The sequence below is a fragment of the Oncorhynchus nerka genome, linkage group LG19 (assembly GCF_034236695.1).
Source record: "Oncorhynchus nerka isolate Pitt River linkage group LG19, Oner_Uvic_2.0, whole genome shotgun sequence".
Lineage (NCBI taxonomy): Eukaryota > Metazoa > Chordata > Actinopteri > Salmoniformes > Salmonidae > Oncorhynchus > Oncorhynchus nerka.
The window spans coordinates 19,730,181-19,757,995 of record NC_088414.1 but is presented as its reverse complement, the minus strand read 5'-3'; positions in this window follow the sequence as shown (position 1 = coordinate 19,757,995).

Here is a 27,815-nt window from a genome sequence, read left to right as displayed (position 1 = left end):
ACCGCAGATAAGACATCATGCAGTTCAAGCAATACAACATAATGATAAATGAAACACTGTGCAATGGGAGCACACTGCATGCTGGTGACAACAAACGTTTAGCTTTGTACCAAAACCCCAAGAGTTTGACTGTAGAAAAGCCTAGAAAAGCCATTCTTAGCGTGTGCTAACCATCTAGCGTGTGCTCCCTCAGTATTACAGTAGGTTGTTGACCTGAGATGTCTGTGGTGCCAGCCAGAGTTCAGACACTGGCGGTTGGTTCACCGCCTCATTGCTCTCCACCCAGGCAAGGCGGCTCTGGGGAGAGGGAGCTGGAGAGGGAGAGGGAGCTGGAGAGGGAGAGGGAGCTGGAGAGGGAGAGGGAGCTGGCGAGGGAGAGGGAGAGGGAGAGGGAGAGGGAGCTGGAGAGGGAGAGGGAGAGGGAGCTGGAGAGGGAGAGGGAGCTGGAGAGGGAGCTGGAGAGGGAGAGGGAGAGGGAGAGGGAGCTGGAGAGGGAGAGGGAGAGGGAGCTGGAGAGGGAGCTGGAGAGGGAGAGGGAGAGGGAGCTGGAGAGGGAGCTGGAGAGGGAGAGGGAGCTGGAGAGGGAGAGGGAGCTGGAGAGGGAGAAGCAGTGGATTTCATGCCCCAGATGAAGATAATCTTCCATGACGTGTAATTGGCAGTGTGAAAGTTCCTGATATCTGACAGCAATTAGAGCCTGCTAACAGGTTGCTCTAAAAATAAGGAGGAAGATTATTGTACGTCCTTTTGCTTTCAGCGTTCACTCATTAGCACATCTATGAATATCTTATCACAGGCAGAGTGAAATGATATAGGAAATGGCTTTTGTAACGACCTCTTCGGGGTTTTACTACGTTTTATGACCTTTAAATGGATTTGTGTTTTTAGCTGACCCTGTGCTTCTACATCTGCATTGCTTGCTGTTTGGGGTTTAAGGCCGGGTTTCTGTATAGGCACTTTGTGTCATCTGCTGATGTAAAAAGGGCTTTATCGATACATTTGATTGAACACTTGATTTGATCGATGTTCTTCACTGATGTTGCTGACTCATAGACTTTCCCTGCATGTGTGATAATATCATTGTCTGCTGGTGCTTTTAAGGTTCCAGTCCAGACCTGTGTTAGTTGAACTCATGTCCATAAGGCAGTCATGGACATGTGTATTTTTATTTTGTATAAAAGCACACTTTTTCTATAAGCATCACAGTGCTTTAATGTGGTTTGTTTATGTGTTGTTTAGTTAAACTGCTTTTACATTCTTATTTTTTACACTCTTATAAGTGGTGTGTTAAACCCTGAAAAGCATCCCATGTTTTTGATACACTTAACAAATGATTGATTGGGTTGCTGATGAAGTAGATCATCACTATCAGTCACTCTTGATAATGGAAGAGTTTTTAGTTTAAAGGTCCAATGTAGTCATTTTTGTCTAAATATAAAATTATTTCTGGATAACAATTAAGTGGTTGTTTTCAATTAAAATGGTAAAAAATGAGCAAAAATAGCCTCTTCGCAAAGAGCCATTTCTCAAGGAAGAATTTTGCGAGGACTGTCTGGGAGTGGTCTGAGTGGGGAGGGTAAAACTGAAAACTAGTTGTTATTGGCAGAGAGGTTTTGAACTCTCTTTCTTATTGGTTTATTATTGGTGATGTCAACAGGCAGGCCAAAACTCCATCCCACCAAAGCAGGCAAAACATTTCAGGCGGTCTTTTCAAACAGCTCTTACACTAAAAAGAGCATTATCATATTTTCACAATTTCACAGTATTATTCCAAGCTCATAGTGTGGAAATATATACAAAACAGGAAAATCACATTTTTGACTGCATTGGGCCTGGTATTTTGTGGCAAATCAAGTTAATTTAAAGTTAATGGTCAATTACTTGTAAATCTGGAGAATACAACATGTATTCTAATTTGAAATGAATGCTGAAAGAGAATTGATGGAGGATTAGAATTACTAAAATGAGAATTACTGAAATGATCTAAAAAAGTAAGTAAAAATGACTTAATTACTTAATTCATTCATTCATTTGTTCATTCATTCATTTGTTAATTAATCTCCCCTTTCCCTCTTTCGGACATGGGAGGATTTGTATACATAACTTGGAAATTACAAAAGGAAGTGTTCCATCTAGGGCAGCCCATCAGGGAATACAGCCTATGAGGCTGAGGGAGCACAAAGAGAGCAGTGATTTCCAAAACGGCTCTGCCATTAAATGACAATGGCCAGGCCCCTCTGCTGCAGATAAAAACATTAAGAAAAAATGGAAGAAATCCGCATATGTGATTTGTTGTTGAATCTGGCAGGTGCTAAATTAATCTTGGCTTGTCGGATTTTGAGGCCTTTCTGTAATTTATTATGGCACAAGGCAGAGATAGAGGGAGAGGGAGAAAGACATATTACCAAGAGTCTCCTGCTATCTCTGGGGCTCCCCTATGGAATCTTTGGTCCATGACACTGTGAATATACCATAAAACTTAAATGAATAGCCCAGGCGTTTATTTGCTTCAATCACTAAACACAACCAATGCTTATCAGAGGCAGCTTTCTATTTGAGGCGTCTCTTTCCTTAATGCACACAGTTTTTGCTCAATAAAATGTTGAAAAGACTTATTGTGACCAGTATGTCCAGTATAAACATTACAATAACAAATCCATTGCAGATCAGACATGCAAAGACTAGGCTGCATATCATACACCCCTGATTTCGCGCTTCAGCACCATTCTCTCAACTCGTTGCGCCTCTTGTATCCACTGTAGTTGAGCCGACCATGTCAAACCACACTGCCGTCTCATCCATGGCAACGATGTTGCTCTCCTTTATCATCTTTTGCTCAGTCTTTACGGTACTCACTGAAGTTCACTCGTAAGCGTTTCAATTAGACCCTGTGTTTATTTAAAACAAGCGTTTATGTAAAACAGGCGCTTATTTGCAGAAATGTGTGCCGATGCCCAGCTATTAAAAAGGACAGGCAGCTATTTGAGACTAGGTGTTTAATTGAAGTTTTACGGTATACACGGCACCTAATCATATTTGTTTAAGATGGGTTTCCCACAGAATACATATTTACATTTTTTAAGGAGGTACTGACAGAATATGTGGTGATTTAACAAGTGGGAGAGTTTACTAATTGTGACGTGTAAAGTTAGAGGACAGAGAAAGTAGTTATAAAGTCTGTATGAACTAAACCAGAAACATTGGAGTACTCATTTATCCATAACAGCCACTTCCTCAATAAGAACTCTGTGTGTGTGTGTGTGTGTGTGTGTGTGTGTGTGTACGTGCGTGCATGCGTGTTAATGTCAATAATCATCATCTTCAGTTTTTCCTCATAATGAATGATACATTAGCTTATGTTATTTTTTTGCTTAGACTTATTGGCAAATTAATGCAATATAATTGATCAGTTAAATGTATATTTTTTTTGTGCCTTCCCTTGAAATTAGTATTTTCTCTCAAAAACCCAGACATGGTCGACATGACAAAGCTTTTCATGATTTCAATGTTTCCAAAACGTATAGCGCCTATTTATTCAGCTGTCTGAGTGATCTGCCTTTTAGGCCTACATTACCCAAATATATTAGAAGAGGGTTGCAGCAATCTAACTGTCTAAAATGTACATGTTCTATAATTCATTGATGTCAAAGGTGTTGTTCACGTCGATGTTCGTGACATCCCGCCCTACCCTATACTTTCCCCTCATCTATCTCGGATGGGAGGATTTTTTCAATAAATAATTCACCACTGATAGCCAGCACTAATGCCTACATGAACAAATCTCTCGGTTACAGCCGTCTTGGGAGCAAGCCAGACCAAGAGCATATTTACTTAATAAACAAATACAGGGTTTGACTGGATCTGGTTTCACTGATGGAAGGTATTTGGAGGCAGCCGGTGAAATGGCATCCTTATAGTAGGTTTGGCTTTAGACTATAGTCTTGAGGTTAGGGTTATCCACTTGCAGTGAGTAACATGTAAATATAGTATTGTATTGAACATGGGTGGATGGTCTGTCCCATACCTATACATATCTCTGTATAATTGAGCATAACACATTTCAATACCTTGTTACCTGACTTGGTTTGTCAGGTTATAACCTTGCTTTTCTGAATGGATTTGAGAAAGCCAAAAGATCATTGCCCTGCATTTAGCTGGCAAATTATGTTACACGATCAAATACGTGAGACACAGTTTTGTTTGTGTATCAGGGACAGGGCGTCATATTACAAATATTAGAAAGAAGAACGTTTTGGTAACTGAAATGTACCTTGTAGGTTCTGATTTCAATCATTTGTGTTATTTTGCTATGTACACATTTTTATCAGAAAGATGAACTAGGTTTGAACTGAACAATTGGATCACGAATTTGTTTCATTCTAATATTTATAACTACAGTATATCTTAAAACCCTGTGGTTAGTAGCCTAAAATCTATACCACACATGATTTAATGTTTAATAGATGGGAATTGAGTGGCTATACACATGTTCTGGTCTGGTGCATCTTTACAGATCAGTGCTGTCTCAGTGTTAGAGTGTTACATAAACCACATGGTCAGGGTGACCAGCAATCTGATCCAGACATGATTCTTCTGGCGTGGCCCTTGGGGTGAAGTTGCGGGGTGGGTGTGTGCTGTCTGTGTGGATGAGTGGGGGTTACGGACATGGTTGTTTGCCATTAATTTAGTCCGTCTGTGTGTCTTCTGCAAGACTTGCTACATAAAATATTCAAGGTCCAGTGAAAATTGATCCGCTGGTCTGGAGTCAGGCTTTTTTCTCTCTCTCTCTCTCTCTCTCTGGTCATCTCCCCCCGGAGCCTTCCAGAAGCTGTCAGTAGAAGCTAAAGATTAGATATCACAGGATGACCAAGTTCGGGGCCCGCTGCAGAACCGTCAGTACTGAACTGATCTGCAGTGTGGTTGTGATCAATGGGATGTTTAGATATCAAGGTCCACACCCACACATTAAAGCCACTCTCTGATTGGATACTGCATAAACATTCTGACCACCATCCTAGAGCCCCCTAGCCTCTTTTCTCTTTTCTCTTGAGTGAAACACATCAGTAAATAAATAAATGTAATATGTAATAATAGAGGCAGTAGGGAAATGTAGCATATCCTATATGCCTCTTGGTAAAGATTGATGATTGAGTTTCTAGCAACATGTTTACTATGACAAGTTCTTTATACCTCTATTTTGAAACATGTTTGTAATCTCAGGTGTAATTTGTTTCAGATAAATATTTCATTTAAAGTTACTGTATCTTAGTGTAATATATATATATATATTTTTTTTTTACATTTTCTGACACAATACACAACACAGCATCTGACGCAAAGGCTCAGTAACACAGGCCGGCATGTGTACTACCACACACACACACACACAAATCCTCTAGTTCTGGCAACGCCTCACTTCTAATCAAAGGCTTTATTCACTAAGGCTTAAAACAAATGAAAATATAGAGTACACACAACCCACTCTCACACACACACGCACACACACACACGCACGCACACACACACACACACACACACACACACACACACACACACACACACACACACACACACACACACACACACACACACACACACATATACACATATATATATATATATACACCACCCAAATACCATTGTGTCACCTACCCAGAGTGCAGCTGTTACGTGCTCCCCTAAATGTCTGCAGCACTCCACCTCACAATCTGAGTGCGCGAGGCACTGCACCCGGACTAAATGAAAAACAATCTGAGGAAACCGGGAACAATCATAGGCAGGCTCCAGCAGGCTGCCATAAAAAGAAGGCTGCTCCTAGCGTTCAGCCCACTCTATGGACTGATGAAAGATCAATGGGCAGACTGGGCAGCCACTGTACCCTCCAGTGAACCACTGCGCCAGGAATCAAGCTAATACAAAAAGATGGGAAAACCCTTACACTCTATGGATATTTGAACAGTAAGGTCATGTTTTTTTTAACTCACTCATACAAACTGAGACTGGTTGCAAACGAGCTTGACATATTTGAGATGTTTAATGTTTTCAGCCCGTGGATCATACTCTAAACTTTTGAATCCCCATTCCCCAGCCCTGCAGCCACTCTTCAAGCAGCCCCTGGATGGGAGCAGGAGGATTAATGGGCTGGGCTGTGATCGTTGCAAACATGCAACGGCAGACAAACAAATCATGTTAAGTCTCTGCTGCCATGGCTGGCAGTGTGCTCAAAGGAGCTCCAGAGCTTTGCCAGGGAGGAGGGGGCACTGACTGTTCCTAGGGAGGGGGTTGGTGAGCCTGGGTAGAGGCTCTGCCACTGACACCTCTGCCCCTCCTGGAAGGAATGCAACACAGCCTCCTGTGGGAGGGAGTGAGAGGAGAGGAGAGGGAGGAGTGGATGAGAGGGAGGGAGAGAGGGAAGGAAGGAGAGAGAGCTAGACAGACAGGGAGAGTGGGGAGAGAGAGACCTGCCCATCTCACGGAGAGAGTGTCTCAAAACAACTTTGCAAAAGGCCCAATCCTGCCACTCATCGGCCTTTCACAGTGCTGAGAGCACCACAGGGGATTACGCAGGAAAACAAACCCAGCATTATGCGTGTTAAATACCACTCTCACTGTGCTGCAGTGGTTATCTTAATTACATCTAATTTTTTAACCCTGTGTCTGTCACTGATGAAAGCGTTGAAGGGATCAGAGAGTGAGAGTCAGGAGAAGTGGTTCCACGCCTCAGATGTGTTGAAGTAGGTTGTCAGAACGTTGTGCTGCCGATGAGGATTAGAGCTTTTTGGATTTGTAAGGTAGACAATGGAGGTTTAAATCTGGTTTGTTTGGGAAGGTCGTACCCATCCTCTAGGGTCTGGTTCAATGTATCACATTTGACTGATTTTGATGGTACTACACTATTCTTTGCACTGTAAAGAACGTTAATGAATATACCCCTGAGACGGCACTGATTTATCTCATGAGAGCGTAAGTCTCCAGTATCATTTCTGTGGATATTCTTTTAAAAGATAAAAGCATGAAGTTGGACAGTGAAATTAATGATAAAAATCTTTAAAAATCTTCAGACCAAGGGGGTTGTATAATAGTTCTATATTACCTCCTCTCGGGATAGCAATATTTATTTGTGAAGCCGTTGAGAGGCAATTCTAATGTGTAGATTGCATTCCTGAGTGCTTGCTACAAGCTCTTTATGGCTATATGTCAGGGTGAGGAACACATTTTGTCAGGTGGAGATTGGGGTTTGGGAGTTCATTTACAGTTCATGCCGGAGCATTCCGTGCAATCTTTACATTTTCATTCATTCTCACTCTTCCCTCTTAATCCCTAATTTCTTTCACAGCGCAGCTGAACTTCACCACATTCATTTAGTTTTGATATGCAAATGACTGTGACCAGTAATATCTCCACTATAGTGTATTTACTTTCAAATCAAATAAAATCACATTTTATTGGTCAAGTACACATATTTAGCAGATGTTATCGCGGGTGTAGAGAAATGCCTGTGTTCCTAGCTCCAACAGTGCAGTAGTATCTAACAATTCACAACAATACACACAAATCTAAGGTAAAATAATGGAATTCAGAATAGAATACAGTATATGCATATGAGATGAGTAAAGCAGTATGGAAACACGATTAAAGTGACTAGTGTTCCCTTATTAAAGTGGCCAGCGATTCCATGTCTATGTATATAGGGCAGCAGCCTCTAAGGTGCAGGGTTGAGTAACCGGGTGGTAGCCGGCTCCTTTTAGACAAGGAGTTAGTGTAACTTTTCAGAGCAAGCCTCTAAGCTGCAAATTCAAATACCTGATAAACCCATGATTTCGACAACACTCACTTTATATTATGCGAAATCTATATTTGCTGATTTTGTAGATTGAACTGAATAGTGAGTGTAAAATCACTGGTCCGAAGTGTTGTTGGATGAGTCTTTAGGGTTGACTGGTCACGCTCCAGAGTTTCCAACCCACTACCTGCCACAGCTACGCCCGTCAACCCTATTGTCTAAAGTCAGTTTTGTAATATGACTCATCCATTAGTAATTTCATTGACAACGTGAGTTTATATTTCAGGGTAAAACTCACAAAAGTAGGCTATAATTTGTCTTCATCATTACATTTTTTACCAAGCCCTTTTTAAATGTACAGAAATGACTTATTTTGTGTTGGCTTGTAACTTGAAAATGCTATTTTATAATAAGTACCTAGGACAGACAAGTTGATCAATAACTTGTACAAATCTCACATTTCTCACAGGTTATGTCATAGATGCTGACATCAGACAACCGGACAATAACTTTTAGTGGTTGAACAAAATGATGAATGAACATTGTCAGGGTGAGAGACAAGTCTATTTTTTTCTTTGTGTGGAAGAAATGATGTTTTACTAATTGTTCATTTACTTTTTGGAAACGCAACAGCAATACCTTGCAGAAGGTTAATGATCATGCAATTGTCAAACATATATTCATTTAGCCATGTAATTATTTGAGAACATATTTTTGTTCTACCTTAACGACCTGTTTGGACATTTACCTTAACGACCTGTTTGGACACATACAATAATACAATGACTGCCTTTAATGATTTATCTCTCAGAATTACTATTTTGTCCTGTAAAATGCCATTCCACATCACAGTAATATTCCACTGTACTTTTGAAAATAATATATATTCAAAAATGTTTTATTTGATTTCTTCTAGAAGAGACAAAAAAAAATCTCACAGAACATTTTCATTACTTCTTGCAAAAATTTGATGGTTCATCGTAGGATGGTCTCATTACATTGCAGGCAGTGGTAACAATTGTTGTCTGGCTATTTCAGATCCAATTGGATGATTGCGGTGATATTGGCCTCGCATAGCTCAGGTAAAAGAACAGGCAACATTCAAGCCTGTGCCATTTCATACTAGCAATTGGGATAATTATTTCAGATGATGCTTAATGTTCTCCTTCTCTGTCTTGGAGATGGCAATGGAGGATGTCTAGGATGTAAGGGATGATTCTCAACAATAGGCCCAGCTGAAATAGGCAATTACACTGGCATTAGCCCTGACATACAAACTTGATGAACTTAATATAGCACCGAGAACAGGCTACGGGTATACTTAATTAATAGTACTAATGATGTTCTATCAGTCTCAAAAAGGTCATATTGAAGTCAAGCTCAAAAGCGGTCCATCTTTATCTCTACTCTTCTGCAGCTCTGTCTAACCAGTAAGGCTTGTTCATATTTACAAAATGGAGGTGGAGAGGCTTGTGGAGAGGACCCTGAAAGCTCGGCAGGAGGGGACTTTGGTCCTACACAGAAGCAATCATACCAAATGGCATGTCATAAGGGCTCTGATCCACTATCCTGGTCCTCTATGAGGTTGGGTATGATACTACAAGCTCTTCATAATAATAGTGTTATACGAGCCCAATATCCATAGCGGTCACGGAATTCAGTGCAGAAAACCTGGAAGTCGTCATAAGCGATAATCAGGAATATTCATAACATTGATTCCTAGTTAATATTATGTAGATCCTCCATCAAAGAGTTGCAATTGTTATGATCTTTGGCAGGTCCATGTCATGCATATTAACATAGGCCTACTTGTTATTGAGTCAATGTGAAGTAACTCCTACCTTTTATCTAATTTTGTTACATTATTGCTTCTATGCAAAAACAAAGTACCAGAGCATTTTGGTTAAAGCTTTAACTCTCCCCCCAGCTCTCAGCAAAAGCAAGCTTTAACCCAGTCCATCTGTTAGCCTAACTAAGGTGGCAAGGCTAGCTTATTGCTAACACATGTGACCGGGTGAGTCTCTGTATGTGCTATGGCCAGTCATAGTCATCATCAGATCCACAGATGGAGATCCAGCCGCATTAATGCAGGCCCACGGCCTGCTCTTGTCCCGACGTTTGGGACGGGAAGCAAAGTAGCAAACATCTGGGTTATTTTTTATGTTGTGGGCCTTTCTTTCTTCTTCACTCTGGTGCCCTGAATGAGGTAACACAGTAACACACGGTTGAGCTACAGAAGAGGAAGTGCTGCCTGTGCTGTTCTGTTGTGGCCATGGGACTTCAAAGGGGGATGAAGCGTCAATCATCCCAGAGCAGGAGGTACAGAACCTGGTCAATAGCAGGGAATTGTCCCCTAACAACTCATGTGGGGGAATATTGGCCCAGGTTCAATGGTGGTGAAAGTACAAGGGCTTTATATAGTAGGTAGGCCCGAGGTTAGGGTTGAATGGTGGTGAAAGTACAAGGGCTTTATATAGTAGGTAGGCCTGAGGTTAGGGTTGAATGGTGGTGAAAGTACAAGGGCTTTATATAGTAGGTAGGCCTGAGGTTAGGGTTGAATGGTGGTGAAAGTACAAGGGCTTTATATAGTAGGTAGGCCTGAGGTTAGGGTTGAATGGTGGTGAAAGTACAAGGGCTTTATATAGTAGGTAGGCCTGAGGTTAGGGTTGAATGGTGGTGAAAGTACAAGGGCTTTATATAGTAGGTAGGCCTAGTTAGGTTGAATGGCCTGAGGTTAGGGGCTTGAATGGTGGTTGAATGGTGGTGAACAAGGGCTTTATATAGTAGGTAGGCCTGAGGTTAGGGTTGAATGGTGGTGAAAGTACAAGGGCTTTATATAGTAGGTAGGCCTGAGGTTAGGGTTGAATGGTGGTGAAAGTCAAGGGCTTTATATAGTAGGTAGGCCCGAGGTTAGGGTTGAATGGTGATGAAAGTACAAGGGCTTTATATAGTAGGTAGGCCTGAGGTTAGGGTTGAATGGTGGTGAAAGTACAAGGGCTTTATATAGTAGGTAGGCCTGAGGTTATGGTTGAATGGTGGTGAAAGTACAAGGGCTTTATATAGTAGGTAGGCCTGAGGTTAGGGTTGAATGGTGGTGAAAGTACAAGGGCTTTATATAGTAGGTAGGCCTGAGGTTAGGGTTGAATGGTGGTGAAAGTACAAGGGCTTTATATAGTAGGTAGGCCTGAGGTTAGGGTTGAATGGTGGTGAAAGTACATGGGCTTTATATAGTAGGTAGGCCCGAGGTTAGGGTTGAATGGTGGTGAAAGTACAAGGGCTTTATATAGTAGGTAGGCCTGAGGTTAGGGTTGAATGGTGGTGAACGTACAAGGGCTTTATATAGTAGGTAGGCCTGAGGTTAGGGTTGAATGGTGGTGAAAGTACAAGGGCTTTATATAGTAGGTAGGCCTGAGGTTAGGGTTGAATGGTGGTGAAAGTACAAGGGCTTTATATAGTAGGTAGGCCCGAGGTTAGGGTTGAATGGTGATGAAAGTACAAGGGCTTTATATAGTAGGTAGGCCTGAGGTTAGGGTTGAATGGTGGTGAAAGTACAAGGGCTTTATATAGTAGGTAGGCCTGAGGTTATGGTTGAATGGTGGTGAAAGTACAAGGGCTTTATATAGTAGGTAGGCCTGAGGTTAGGGTTGAATGGTGGTGAAAGTACAAGGGCTTTATATAGTAGGTAGGCCTGAGGTTAGGGTTGAATGGTGGTGAAAGTACAAGGGCTTTATATAGTAGGTAGGCCTGAGGTTAGGGTTGAATGGTGGTGAAAGTACATGGGCTTTATATAGTAGGTAGGCCCGAGGTTAGGGTTGAATGGTGGTGAAAGTACAAGGGCTTTATATAGTAGGTAGGCCCGAGGTTAGGGTTGAATGGTGGTGAAAGTACAAGGGCTTTATATAGTAGGTAGGCCTGAGGTTAGGGTTGAATGGTGGTGAACGTACAAGGGCTTTATATAGTAGGTAGGCCTGAGGTTAGGGTTGAATGGTGGTGAAAGTACAAGGGCTTTATATAGTAGGTAGGCCCGAGGTTAGGGTTGAATGGTGATGAAAGTACAAGGGCTTTATATAGTAGGTAGGCCCGAGGTTAGGGTTGAATGGTGATGAAAGTACAAGGGCTTTATATAGTAGGTAGGCCTGAGGTTAGGGTTGAATGGTGGTGAAAGTACAAGGGCTTTATATAGTAGGTAGGCCTGAGGTTATGGTTGAATGGTGGTGAAAGTACAAGGGCTTTATATAGTAGGTAGGCCTGAGGTTAGGGTTGAATGGTGGTGAAAGTACAAGGGCTTTATATAGTAGGTAGGCCTGAGGTTAGGGTTGAATGGTGGTGAAAGTACAAGGGCTTTATATAGTAGGTAGGCCTGAGGTTAGGGTTGAATGGTGGTGAAAGTACAAGGGCTTTATATAGTAGGTAGGCCCGAGGTTAGGGTTGAATGGTGGTGAAAGTACAAGGGCTTTATATAGTAGGTAGGCCCGAGGTTAGGGTTGAATGGTGGTGAAAGTACAAGGGCTTTATATAGTAGGTAGGCCTGAGGTTAGGGTTGAATGGTGGTGAAAGTACAAGGGCTTTATATAGTAGGTAGGCCTGAGGTTAGGGTTGAATGGTGGTGAAAGTACAAGGGCTTTATATAGTAGGTAGGCCTGAGGTTAGGGTTGAATGGTGGTGAACGTACAAGGGCTTTATATAGTAGGTAGGCCTGAGGTTAGGGTTGAATGGTGGTGAAAGTACAAGGGCTTTATATAGTAGGTAGGCCTGAGGTTAGGGTTGAATGGTGGTGAAAGTACAAGGGCTTTATATAGTAGGTAGGCCTGAGGTTAGGGTTGAATGGTGGTGAAAGTACAAGGGCTTTATATAGTAGGTAGGCCCGAGGTTAGGGTTGAATGGTGGTGAAAGTACAAGGGCTTTATATAGTAGGTAGGCCTGAGGTTAGGGTTGAATGGTGATGAAAGTACAAGGGCTTTATATAGTAGGTAGGCCTGAGGTTAGGGTTGAATGGTGGTGAAAGTACAAGGGCTTTCCAGTATATAGTAGGTAGGCCTGAGGTCAGGGTTGAATGGTGGTGAAAGTACAAGGGCTTTCCAGTATATGGTATGTAAGTCTGAGGTCCCCACACTAGGTGTAATATTAGGATGTTAGGATTAAGTAGGGAAATGGACTCAGATTCAGGTCAATATTGTATTATTTATTTCAGGAGGAATTAGACAGCTACGTTTACACCTGTTTTGTGTTGATTTTTTAGGGATCAGATTTTCAACAAAGCATGTTTGAAACAATATGCCGTTCATTGTATTTTCTTTACATTGTTATAAATGGTTTGGTTTTAGTATATTTATGCTGCAAAAAAGGAGAGACCGTTGTGGACTTATCCTGGTAAACAGATGATTGAGTTTGATTGATCAATTAGAGTGCTTAGTGAAACGAAACAGTCCCCATGTAATTATATACGGTATCCTGGTTTGGACACTATTACAGTGACGTGCCCAAGGCTTAATACAGCCCTCTGTTAACCTAAGTTCACTTGCATATTGATGTTTTCCTTCTCTTGTCTCTACATCAGCAATATATTTAATGGTCCCATTCTACCATTATTCAGCAGGAGGTGGACGAAAAGCAATGTAAACATGTCAACAATAGAGCAGAAAGGTTTACCCATCTAGGGTGAAGCAACTGGATTTTACAGGGTGGGACCACACACTCAACATCAAAGTGGAGAGGATAGTGACATTCCTTTTGTCCTTGTCAGCCTGTTCAGATATAAAAACTACAAGGAATGCTGAGAATTAGAACATGTCTGCTGCATGTCAGGGGTCTATTGGGGGATTTGAGGTTGTTTTCAGTCTTGATGCATGCACTGCAGTGTAGACTGAACGCTACTTTAATGGCATGATCCATTGTGACTGGAGTGGTTAACTGATGATCCACTCATAAATCTGAGACTCATGGCTTGCTCTACTTTCCTTCATTCACTTCCCTCTCTCTCTCTCTCTCTCTCTCTCTCTCTCTCTCTCTCTCTCTCTCTCTCTCTCTCTCTCTCTCTCTCTCTCCTCTCAATCAAAATTTCTTCCCTCTCCTTCACCATCCCTATCCATTCCTCTTTTCCTTTACTCCCTCCCTCCCTCCATCTCTCCAACTTATTTCCCTTAATCTCTCTCTCTCTGTCTCTCTCTCTCTCTCTCTCTCTCTCTCTCTCTCTCTCTCTCTCTCTCTCTCTCTCTCTCTCTCTCTCTCTCCTCTCTCTCTCTCTCTCTCTCTCTCTCTCTCTCTCTCTCTCTCTCTCTCTCTCTCTCTGTCTCTCTCTGTCTCTCTCTCTCTCTCTCGCTCTAATTCAATTCAATTCAATTCAATTCAAGGGCTTTATTGGCATGGGAAACATGTGTTAACATTGCCAAAGCAAGTGAGGTAGACAACATACAAAGTGAATATATAAAGTGAAAAACAACAAAAATTAACAGTAAACATTACACATACAGAAGTTTCAAAACAGTAAAGACATTACAAATGTCATATTATATATATATATACAATGTACAAATAGTTAAAGGACACAAGATAAAATGAATATCTCTCTCTCTCTCTCTCTCTCTCTCTCTCTCTCGTTCATTATTTAGCTGTCTCCTATCCTCTCTAAATATTCACAGTTGAAATCTGTCTAATTGCTCAGTTGAAATGTATCTAATAAAATGATTCACAGTTAGGCACTGGGAACTGTTGTTGTTGGCTGCCCACCAACACCGGACTCTCTGGATGCCAGAATGGAGGACTTTGCTGCAGATGTGCCGCCTAATTGCAGATCCCACCATGCGGAAACTATTCTCCACAACCATTTCAAAGTCTCTTCAATAGGTGTCACTGCAAGGTTAAGCCAACTTAAAAATGGAAGCCCTGTTTCCATTCCCACTGCGGAACTGATTGTGCTGCGGTGATTGCATATCCTCTGAAAAGGAGGGAGAGAGAGGAAGAGACAGGCAGAGAGAGGGAGCGGGAGAGAGAGAGAGAAAGAGATGGAGAAAGAGGATATTCACTACAAGTTTAACGGTCTGGGGCAGGGCTGACATCCCTTTGTTAGAATCTTATCCTGGTTGGCAGTTCACAGTTTGACCTTAAAGAGAGGGCAATTATGCACGGAACATTGCTTTGTTGATGAGTGACTGGCATGTTCATATACAGTACTGTATCTTTGAAGAGTGCGTCATATACAGTATTCATTACACAAGCTTATATAAATCTTAACACTCCCATTTGTAGTTTTTCAATGCCATGTTCTAAAGTTCTTAAAACATTTGGAGGGCACTTATAAGTTCTATTCCTCTGAAGATAAAAAACATAGATTTTACTTAGTTGTTTCCCAATGCCACAGTACACACAAATTGATTGACCAAGTAAGCTGAAATGCCTTTGAATGTAATGAAGGAGAGGGTCTTTGATTCAGTGGCCTCTCAGGAGCCGGGGCTGCTTCAACACAACAGCTGAATGAGCTACCAGACGAGACCTCCTAATGGCCGCTCCGATAAGACCAGGGTTGCGTCCCTAATGACAACCTATTCCTCATATAGCGCATTACGTTTGGTCAAAAGTAGTGCACTATATATGGAATAGGGTGCTATTTTGGATTTACACCAGGACAACTAATCACTACAGAGTTCCTCTTGCCAGATCAGATTAATCTGAAGAAGCACATTGTTTGGGAACACGGAGCTGCCAGCCGTATGTGTGGCATCTGTTTGTGATCCGCTTCATAACTGCCACTCTCAGAAAAGCTTTCTCTGCTGGCTACGATCAGCACAGAGGATACAACCATATGTTGGCTAGGTCGTAGCATGGATAGGATGAGTACATAGGATACACCAGTCTGTTGGATAGGTCGTAGCATGGATAGGATGAGTACATAGGATACACCAGTCTGTTGGATAGGTCGTAGCATGGATAGGATGAGTACATAGGAAACACCAGTCTGTTGGATAGGTCGTAGCATGGATAGGATGAGTACATAGGATACACCAGTCTGTTGGATAGGTCGTAGCATGGATAGGATGAGTACATAGGATACACCAGTCTGTTGGATAGGTCGTAGCATGGATAGGATGAGTACATAGGAAACACCAGTCTGTTGGATAGGTCGTAGCATGGATAGGATGAGTACATAGGATACACCAGTCTGTTGGATAGGTCGTAGCATGGATAGGATGAGTACATAGGAAACACCAGTCTGTTGCATAGGTCGTAGCATGGATAGGATGAGTACATAGGATACACCAGTCTGTTGGATAGGTCGTAGCATGGATAGGATGAGTACATAGGATACACCAGTCTGCATTCCCAACCAAAAGCCCTGGATTAACACTCTCTGAGGCCGACCTGAGTAAGACTCTTAAACGGGTCAACACTCGTAAGGCCGCAGGGCCAGACGGTATTCCAGGGCGCGTCCTCGGGGCATGCGCAGACCAGCAGGTTGGCCTCTTCACAGACATTTTCAACCTCTCCTTGTCTCAGTCTGTCATCCCCACGTTTCACGCTGACTACCATTATTCCTGTTTTGAAAAAATCTAAGGCAATGTGCCACAGTGACTACCGCCCTGTAGCAGTCACATCTGTAATCATGAAATGCTTTGAAAGGCTGGCCATGGCACACATCCACTCTATCATCTCAGACACCCTGCACCCACTTCAAATTGCATATCGCCCCAACAGATCCACGGACGACGCAAACTCAATTGCACTCCACATGGCCCTCTCCCACCTGGACAAAAGAGAATGCTGTTCATCGACTACAGCTCAGCGTTCAACGTCATAATGCCCTCCAAGCTCGTCACCAAGGCTCTGGAACCCTGGGACTGAACACCTCCCTCTGCAACTGAATCCTGATGGGCCGACCCCAGGTGGTGAGGGGAGGCAACAAAACCTCCTCCACACTGACTTTCAACACGGGGGCCATACAGGGATGTGTCCTGTACTCCTGTACTCCTTGTTCACCCACGACTGCAAGGCCACGCACGACTCCAACTCCATCATCAAGTTTGCTGACGACATGACAGTAGTAGGCCTGATCACCAACGGGAATGAGACTGCCTACAGGGAGGAGGTCAGAGACCTGGCAGTGAGGTGCCAAGACAACAATTTCTCCCTCAACGTCAGCAAGAGCAAGCAGGCGGGGGGGGGGTCAACATCACACGTCAGCAGGCCCGCTGTGGAGGGGGTCAAGAGCTTCAAGTTCTTCTGCGTCCACATCACTCACTGATCACCTAACGGTCCTCTCACACCAGCACAGTCGTGAGGAAGGCAGCATGAATTTACAGTAAGATTAGGGTTAGGCATATAGTTAGCAGTGTGGTTAAGGTTAGGGTTAAGGTTAGGGTTCGGTTTACATTAACTTTTTAAGAAGATAAATTGTAGAAATAGGCGGTATTATTACGACTTTGTGGCTGTAGTAACTAGTGATGACCTAGAATTAGTTTGACCTGAATTACTACCCTGTTGACACAGGCGGCTTCATCAACAACGGCAATGTGTGTTATGTGAAAAGTTGTATTAAAAAATGGCAGGTTTGATAAACTAGTAGGTTAATTACCTAACCAATCAGATACAAGTAGTAGAGTAGATTTTGGTTGTGAAGTAAATGATCAAAAAAATGCTCACTGTGAGCATTCCTATAAATGGAACAGGGTGGACACTAGAATCAGGTTGGTGACATTAGACCTGGTCAAAGGTCAAAACAGTTTAGAGATTTGTCCCAATTCACCTTCATAACCTATAGCCTGGTGGAACCAGCCTGATTGCTGCGTTTAGCATTCTATTTCACTTCCCATATCATGATTCCAAGATGGCGTAGCAGTGCAGACGTGTTTTGTTCGTCCTCTCGTGTACTTTTGTATTTTCATCCTTTTTTGTATATATTTCAATTTTATTTTCAATCTCTTTTCCATTTTAAATCAATTATACCTTCCAGTAACCTGCCTCACCCAATGTGATATGGAACCGCACATTTTTTTTAACCTTATAGCCAGAACCACCTAGCCATCAGAAGCTAGCCATCAGCAGCTAACCAGCTAATTAGCCACAAGCTATTTAGTCATTGTTAGCCACTGCTAGCGGCCTTTACCTTCTGCCAGCCCTTTTTTTTTGCCTGGATAATACCTGCCAGCTCACCAGTATCGGACTGTTTCTCCACTACAACGCCGGATTCCTGCCATAAACCCTGGACCATTACTCTTGATTTTCACAGCTAGCTAGCTGCCACCAAGTGACCCAGTACCGAAGCTAGCCCTGAGCCAGGCCAGGCCCACCTCCCGGCCCACTCCACCCAAACACGGCCAGAATCCAATACTCCAACGGATCGGATCGGTAAGCTCTGGATCTTGGCACAGGATCACCACTGCTATCAAGTGGCTATAGTGGCTAACACCCCTGCCCCAAAGCTAGCACCAGTTAGCTGTGAGCCAGGCGCATCTCCCGGCTAGCAAATTAAATTACTACAACTACAATACCGCTTTCGCCATCTGGCTTGGATCCTTTGTCGACACGGCACCCCGCCGCACCACCACAACTGGTCTGCCGACAAATTACTCCAGCCGCTGTGCCTTCAACCGACCTTTGTCGGACGTCAGAGCAGACTCTTCTACTCTTCTACTGCGTGCTAGAGTAATAGCGACTACTCCGAGGCTCCCCTGATCCATCTATTGCTGTCCCTTGGACTCTATGATCACTTGGCTACATAGCTGATGCCTGCTGGACTGTCCATTAATCACGGTACTCCATTCTGTTTAATCTTGTTTATCTGTCGGCCCCAGCCGCAAACTCAGGCTCTGTGTGTAGTTTACCGACCCTCTCTGCCCATTCATTGCCATTTTACCTGTTGTTGTTGTCTTAGCTGATCAGCTGTTGTTGTCTTACCCGTTGTTATCTTAGCTAGCTCTCCCAATCAACACCTGTGATAACTTATGCCTCGCTTTATGTCTCTCTCAAATGTCAATATGCCTTGTATACTGTTGTTAAGGTTAGTTATCATTGTTTTAGTTTACAATGGAGCCCCTAGTTCCACTCATCATACCTCTGATATCTCCTTTGTCCCACCTCCCACACAAGCGGTGACCTCACCCATTACAACCAGCATGTCCAGAGATGCAACCTCTCTTATCATCACTCGGTGCCTGGGCTTACCTCCGCTGTACCCATACCCCACCATACCCCTGTCTGCACATTATGCCCTGAATCTATTCAACCACGCCCAGAAATCTGCTCCTTTTATTCTTTGTCCCCAATGCTCTAGATGACCAGTTTTGATAGCCTTTAGCTGAACCCTCATCCTACTCCTCCTCTGTTCCTCGGACGATGTGGAGGTAAACCCAGGCCCTGCGTGTCCCCAGGCACACTCATTTGTTGACTTCTGTGATCGAAAAAGCCTTGGTTTCATGCATGTTAACATCAGAAGCCTCCTCCCTAAGTTTGTTTTACTCACTGCTTTAGCCAACCCTGATGTCCTTGCCGTGTCTGAACCCTGGCTTAGGAAGGCCACCAAACATTCTGAGATTTCCATACCCAACTACAACATTTTCCGTCAAGATAGAACTGCCAAAGGGGGAGGAGTTGCAATCTACTGCAGAGATAGTCTGCAAAGTTCTGTCATACTTTCCAGGTCTATGCCCAAACAGTTCGAACTTATAATTTTAAAAATGAACCTCTCCAGAAATAAGTCTCTTACTGTTGCCGCCTGGTATCAACCCCCCTCCGCTCCCAGCTGTGCCCTGGACACCATATATGAATTGATCGCCCCCCCCATCTAGCTTCAGAGATTGTTCTGTTAGGTGACCTAAACTGGGATATGCTTAACACCCCGGCAGTCCTACAATCTAAGCTAGATGCCCTCAATCTCACACAAATCATCAAGGAACCCACCAGGTACTATCCTAAATCCATAAACATGGGCACCCTCATAGACATTATCCTGACCAACTTGCCCTCCAAATACACCTCTGCTGTTTTCAATCAGGATATCAGCGATCACTGCCTCATTGCCTGTATCCGCTATGGGTCTGCGGTCAAACAATCACCCCTCATCACTGTCAAAAGCTCCCTAAAACACTTCTGCGAGCAGGCCTTTCTAATAGACCTGGCCCGGGTATCCTGGAAGGATATTGACCTCATCCCGTCAGTTGAGGGTGCCTGGTCATTCTTTAAAAGTAATTTCCTCACCATCTTAGATAAGCATGCCCCTTTCAAAAAATGCAGAACTAAGAACAGATATAGCCCTTGCTTCACTCCAGACCTGACTGCCCTTGACCAGCACAAAAACATCCTGTGGCGGACTGCAATAGCATCGAATAGTCCCCGCGATATGCAACTGTTCAGGGAAGTCAGGAACCAATACACGCAGTCAGTCAGGAAAGCAAAGGCTAGCTTTTTCAAGCAGAATTTGCATCCTGCAGCTTTAACTCCAACAAGTTTTGGGACACTGTAAAGTCCATGGAGAACAAGAGCACCGTCTCCCAGCTACCCACTGCACTGAGGCGAGGTAACACGGTCACCGCCAATAAATCCATGATAATCGAACATTTCAATAAGCTTTTCTCTACGGCTGGCCATGCCTTCCTCCTGGCTACTCCAACCCCGGCCAACAGCTCTGACCCCCCTGCAGCTACTTGCCCGAGCCTCCCAGCTTCTCCTTCACCCAAATCCAGATAGCAGATGTTCTGAAAGAGTTGCCAAACCTGGACCTGTACAAATCAGCTGGGCTAGACAATCTGGACCCTCTCTTTCTCAAACGAAATGCCGCCATTGTTGCAACCCCTATTACCAGCCGGTTCAACCTCTCTTTCAGACAGAGTTCAGTGTGTCAAAACGGAGGGCCTGATGTCCGGACCTCTGGCAGTCTCTATGGGGGCACCACAGGGTTCAATTCTTGGGCCGACTCTTTTCTCTGTATATATCAATGAAGTCGCTCTTGCTGCTGGTGATTCCCTGATCCACCACCACGCGACACCATTCTGTATACTTCTGGCCCTTCCTTGGACACTGTGCTAACTAACCTCCAAACGAGCTTCAATGCCATACAACACTCCTTCCGTGGCCTCCAACTGCTCTTAAACGCTAGTAAAACCAAATGCATGCTCTTCAACCGATTGCTGCCCGCACCCGCCCGACTAGCATCACCACCCTGGACGGTTCTGACCTAGAATATGTGGACAACTATAAACACCTAGGTGTCTGGCTAAACTGTAAACTCTCATTCCAGACTCATATTTAACATCTCCAATCCAAAATCAAATCTAGAATCGGCTTTTTATTTCGCAACAAAGCCTCCTTCACTCATGCCGTCAAACTTACCCTAGTAAAACTGAATATCCTACCGATCCTTGACTTCGGCGATGTCATCCACAAAATAGCTTCCAATACTCTACTCAACAAAATGGATGCAGTCTATCACAGTGCCATCCGTTTTGTTACCAAATCACCTTATACCACCCACCGCTGCGATCTGTATGCTCTAGTCGGCTGGCCCTCGCTACATATTCGTCGCCAGACCCACTGGCTCCAGGTCATTCATAAGTCTATGCTAGGTAAAGCTCCGCCTTATCTCAGCTCATTGGTCACGATAACAACACCCACCCGTAGCACACGTTCCAGCAGGTATATCTCACTGATCATCCCCCAAAGCCAACACCTCATTTGGCCTCCTTTCCTTCCAGTTCTCTGCTGCCAGTGACTGGAATGAACTGCAAAAATCGCTGAAGCTGGAGACTTATATTTCCTTCACCAACTTTAAACATTAGCTATCTGAGCAGCTAACCGATCACTGCAGCTGTACATAGTCCATCTGTAAGAGGAGCCTCTTAAAGAAGAAGTTACAGGTCTGTGAGAGCCAGAAATCTTGCTTGTTTGTAGGTGACCAAATACTTATTTTCCACCATAATTTGCAAATAAATTCATTAAAAATCCTACAATGTGATTTTCTGGATTTTTTTTCTCCTTTTGTCTGTCATAGTTGAAGTGTACCTATGATGAAAATTTACAGGCCTCTCTCATCTTTTTAAGTGGGAGAACTTGCACAATTGGTGGCTGACTAAATACTTTTTTGCCCCACTGTATATATATATATATATCTATATCTAAAATGAAATAAAAAGGTGAATGCAGAGATCAGGTTGGTTCCACCATGCTAATCATAGCTACCATTGATAATGTTATCAGTGCCCTATGTGTGTGTGTTTTGATGTGTGACCAACCAGTATTTTTGATCAGGGGCCAGGAGCTGATCTACACTGCCATGCCCATCAATGGGGCACCTCACCTCCAGCCTCACCTCTATTTCTACAGATGAAGAGGACTGTAGATGCCAGCCTCTGTCGTTTGATGAGGAGACCATAATTAGGTAGGTTTTATCTGACCAGTTCAAACATAGTACCTGTTTGTGTATCAGATGTGAGCTGTTCTAACTGCCGTTGGTGATAGAACAGTGATTATGGGCTCTATTTTCGGCTGGCGTTAAGGCAGCGCTAGTGTCAAATGGACGTTTGTTTGCAATTTCGTCATGTGAAAACTGGGGCACTGGCATTTTCCAGCCCTAACGCCAGGTTTGGAAATGTAACTGTCTAACATCAGCACTCTTGCGCTCAGATGGGAGGGGTGGGAATATTTGAGGAGTGTCCTTAAAAACATGATTTAAGTGCTAATTTCAGGCAGCGCTGGTAGGGATATTAAAGACCTATCAAAAGCTGGTTTTAGTGGCAACGCAGTTGGTTATAGCAAGAATTTTGCCAGCGGAAACACAGCCTATCCAACCATGAAGCACACTGCCCATATGTGCATGGAACAAGATGTAATTTGGTGACTGTATACTTTGTATTTACAAACATAAAACACAAATGTGTTTTCCCCATTTTGTTTTATTTGATTAAAAACCAAGCATAGCCTCTTCTGCTCTCAATGAAGGCATTTAAAAAAATTGTCCTGCCCAATTTAGTCAAGTAGGCTTGTTAAGATGTCGATAAAGTGTTTGGCTCTTGAGACTGTTTGGAAATACATTTTCATCCAAGCTTTATTAAATTAGAAAGTTTGAGAGAAGCACAACAGTGAGCTGACATTCCCTTATTGTCTATGTAATTATTTTAGACATGCTTTGGAACTGCGTAAAACTCCCTGCATGATGTAGGTCGTAGCATGGATAGGATGAGTACATAGCATACACCAGTCTGTTGGATATGTCGTAGCATGGATAGGATGAGTACATAGCATACACCAGTCTGTTGGATAGGTCGTAGCATGGATAGGATGAGTACATAGCATACACCAGTCTGTTGGATAGGTCGTAGCATGGATAGGATGAGTACATAGGATACACAATCTGTTGGATAGGTCGTAGCATGGATAGGATGAGTACATAGCATACACCACTCTGTTGGATAGGTCGTAGCATGGATAGGATGAGTACATAGCATACACCAGTCTGTTGGATAGGTCGTAGCATGGATAGGATGAGTACATAGGATACACAATCTGTTGGATAGGTCGTAGCATGGATAGGATGAGTACATAGCATACACCACTCTGTTGGATAGGTCGTAGCATGGATAGGATGAGTACATAGGATACACCAGTCTGTTGGATAGGTCGTAGCATGGATAGGATGAGTACATAGGATACACCAGTCTGTTGGATAGGTCGTAGCATGGATAGGATGAGTACATAGGATACACAATCTGTTGGATAGGTCGTAGCATGGATAGGATGAGTACATAGCATACACCAGTCTGTTGGATAGGTCGTAGCATGGCTAGGATCAGTCTGTTAGGTTTGTCTTAGCATTACCCCAGCGATATTCATCCACTTAGCAAATTGCCAGCCATTCAGTCCTTAGTTCTAATTGTTTAAGAGGCAAGACCTTCGTTAATCATCACATCTCATAACTTAATAATGTGTTGTTAAATACTTTTATTCATGTTGGATACTTTCAGGGATTGAGTTACATGGCTAGCCAGGATCCATATGAATGCAATGCATACTGTTGCTATCTTACTTCTTTTTATTACCTGGTTGTTGTGAACAGGCTTTGTGTCTCTTGTGTCTCCATGGTACTCATAGGTACTAGGCTACATATGGGTCCAGTGTGTCTGGCCTTTTGTGCATTGTACTGTACGTAGATATGAGTACACCTAACAGCAGCTGTCTTTTTTTCATGTGTGTGTGTGGACTGGCTGTGGTTGGCTGTGCGTGTGTGTATGCGTGTGTGTGCATGTGTGTGTTTTGTGCATGTATTTTAAATTAAGAGTCTGGATGGAATTTTTTTGTACATGTTTTAGGCTACTACTACTGGCTTCCGCTGTAACGTGTATGTAGCATTTCGCTACATTTCCCATGCATTGCTGGCATTTCACTATACCCGCAATCACATCTGCTGAATATGTTTATGTGTCCAATAAAATTGTATTTCATTTGATTAGTCCCATGCATTTTTTGCAGTGACCAGAGTGGAGGTCTAGTACCTTCAAGTCCTCATTTTCCCTTCTGCCTGGCATGTCGTTAGTATGTGTGTGTCTCTAGCCTTCTGTCAGGCAAGCCTTGGCCACATCTGTTTGTCATGTTAGCACTTAAGCGCCTGCAGGCACTGTGAAACAGACAGGAGACAGGGTGCTCTCGTTTTTCTCTCTCCTCCCTCCCTCTCTCTTAATTGTATTTGTTTATTAATCCATTTTCCGCCCACTTTTCCCTGTTGTTTGTGTTCTTGCTCCAATGGGCTTTTGCTCCGTCGCTGAACCTTTAACCGGCAGACACTGACCTTTCAGTAGATTCCAAAAGACTCTGTAAGACAACCCCCCCCCCTGGCCTCTGAGTTCCCCCTCAGGCCATCTCCCCCAGAGATCCTAATGGAGTTAGTATAATGTCTGCACAGCGCCAGTCATAAAACTGATTTGGAGCTAAAGGTTTCGCAGAGACCACCACTCTGCCTTGCTGCGCAAAAAAAGGCAGACATTAGAAAGAGCGGGGGGGAAGACAGGGTGAGGTGGGGGGGAAGACGGGGTGAGGTGGGGGGAAGCGGCGTAACTACGGCAATTGCAGACAATCTAATTGGTATTGACATCCTTGTCTCAGAACAAATTTGACATCTAAGGGCAAATCATTCTATTTAGTCGCTTGAATAGTCTCAGAGGCGAAGCGGCGCTACAATTGCCCAGCAGCTCTATTCTGGCCACCACGCCCATGGATGCTGCGATCGATCCTAATCCAATTCTGGGACGAGGAAGAGAAAAATGAAAATAAAATAAAAAGCACTGTTAGGGTATATATTAACAAGGGAGGCACAATTCTGGACAGTGGGCGCCACCCATAATGCACTTCTGCTGCAGTATTGTAATGCCTAGAGCCACTGTAATCCCCTTCAGAAGAGGTGGCTGATGCCTCAAAGAAATCTGCTGCTCCAGCTAAAAGGAGTCTCTGGCCGCCAAACCACCCTCATTCTCTTAGAGGCCTGTCGTGAATGAACCGTTCTGATTGTATTATCCTCACTCCCCTGAGAACTCATCTCATCTCTTCTGTTGTTGTTGTTGTTGCTGTGACCGTCAGAGAAAGAGTGGAGTGGTCTTTCCATCAGAAGAACACACAGTGCATGATAGACTCTTTCTTCCTCTCTCTCTATTTTCTAAGTTACAGCAATGTGGGCACCTTTCAATGTGGATGGGCTTCAGACATATATAGAGTGGTTCATTCATTGTTAGGGGTTCTTGTTCTGGGCTATGAAGGAAGGACATATGGCCTCCTATATATGAAGTATAATTGGCCTGCCTAACCTCATATAGAAACAATGATTATGCTGCCTTGAGATGAACAGTATGTGAGTGAATGCATTTGAGTAAATGTCTTGGAATTTGAAGAGGCATTTACACACGTGTTCAGAATGTAAGTGTTTGAAATTCTAACCCTAGTGTTAAATTGGATTGTGTACCAAGCACACACTAAACCTATAGACCTCACAGGGCCTTTTGGGAAATACTTGCAAGAAATCACTGTCTTTGGAACTCTCTTTGTGTACTCTTCAACTATGCCATGCATAGTTATATATATGATTAGTGGTAAAACATTTTGGAAACAAACTCTTCCGATCTTGAACATTTTTGATTGAGGATTGACTTTGTTTGCTAACACTGTATCAGTAATCCTGTATCAGTAATCCTGTATCAGTAACACTGTATCAGTAATCCTGTATCAGTAATCCTGTATCAGTAACACTGTATCAGTAATCCTGTATCAGTAATCCAAATACAATCTATGCGTATATACACCAGTATACTAAGAATGACATGTACAGCAGTAGATATATTACAGCGAGTAACGGTATGTTATTAAGAATCCAGTATATAAATACATGCCCTGTATATATACAGTGGGGCAAAAAAGTATTTAGTCAGCCACCAATTGTTCAAGTTCTCCCACTTAAAAAGAGGAGAGAGGCCTGTAATTTTCATCATAGGTACACTTCAACTATGACAGACAAAATGAGAAAAAAATCCAGAAAATCCCATTGTAGGAATTTTATTGAATTTTTATTGAACAAATATGATTGTGGACTACAGGAAAAGGAGCACCGAGCACGTCCCCATTCTCAACGACGGGGCTGTAGTGGAGCAAGTTGAGAGCTTCAAATTCCTTGCTGTCCACATCAACAACAAACTAACATGGTCCAAACACACCAAGACAGTCGTGAAGAGGGCACGACAAAGCATATTCCCCCCCAGGAAACTAAAAAGATTTGGCATGGGTCCTGAGATCCTCAAAAGGTTCTACAGCTGCAACATCGAGAGCATCCTGACCGGTTGCATCACTGCCTGGTACGGCAATTGCTCGGCCTATGACCGCAAGGCACTTCAGAGGGTAGTGCGTATGGCCCAATACATTACTGGGGAAAAGCTGCCTGCCATCCAGGACCTCTACACCAGGCGGTGCCTAAAAACTGTCAAAGACCCCAGCCACCCCAGTCATAGACTGTTCTCTCTACTACCACATGGCAAGCGGTACCGGAGTGCCAAGTCTAGGACAAAAAGGCTTCTCAACCATTTTTACCCCAAAGCCATAAGACTTCTGAACAGGTATCCAATGGCTACCCAGACTATTTGTATTGTGTGCCCCCCCCAACCCCTCTTTTACGCTGCTGCTACTCTCTGTTTTTCTTACATGCATAGTCACTTTAACTATACATCCATGTACATACTACCTCAATTGGCCCGACAAACCAGTGCTCCTGCATATTGGCTAACTGGGCTATCTGCATTGTGTCCCACCTCCCGCCAACTCCTCCTTTTACGCTACTGCTACTCTCTGTTCATCATATATGCATAGTCACTTTAACCATACCTACATGTACATACTACCTCAATAAGCCTGACTAACAGATGTCTGTATATAGCCTTGCTACTCTTATTTTCAAATGTCTTTTTACTGTTGTTTTATTTATTTACTTACCTACACACACACACATACCTTTTTTTTGCACTATTCGTTAGAGCCTGTAAGTCAGCATTTCACTGTAAGGTCTACACCTGTTGTATTTGGCGCACGTGACAAATAAACTTTGATTTGATTTACTTGCAACTCGACTTTGACTTTAACACCAATGACTCGGGACTTAACTTCGACTTGAACCTTTTGACTCAAACTGACTTGATACCCTCCCCAAGCCTAAATATGAAAAATGATGCTATTAAAAAAATTGTGCAGCGTATCAGCTCTTCATTTAACGGATTACAGTTTGAATCGGACAGCAAATTGTGCCAGCTGAGAAAAAGTTGTGAGGGGCAGTGCAGAGGAACGTAGCTGGGTAAATTCAGACGGAACCCTTGGAAAGATGATACCCCAACTTATTATGTTCGGATATAAAGACTACGCTGTAGTCATCAAAAAACGTATTGCAACTTGCAAAACATGTGGGAAGAAAATTACAGAAGGAGGCACAACAACTTGTTCGACACTTGAAGCTGCACAAAGAATGGTAAGTTGTGGCTAATATAGCCGACAGCTATATATATAACTTTGCTAGTGTAGCATCTAGGCT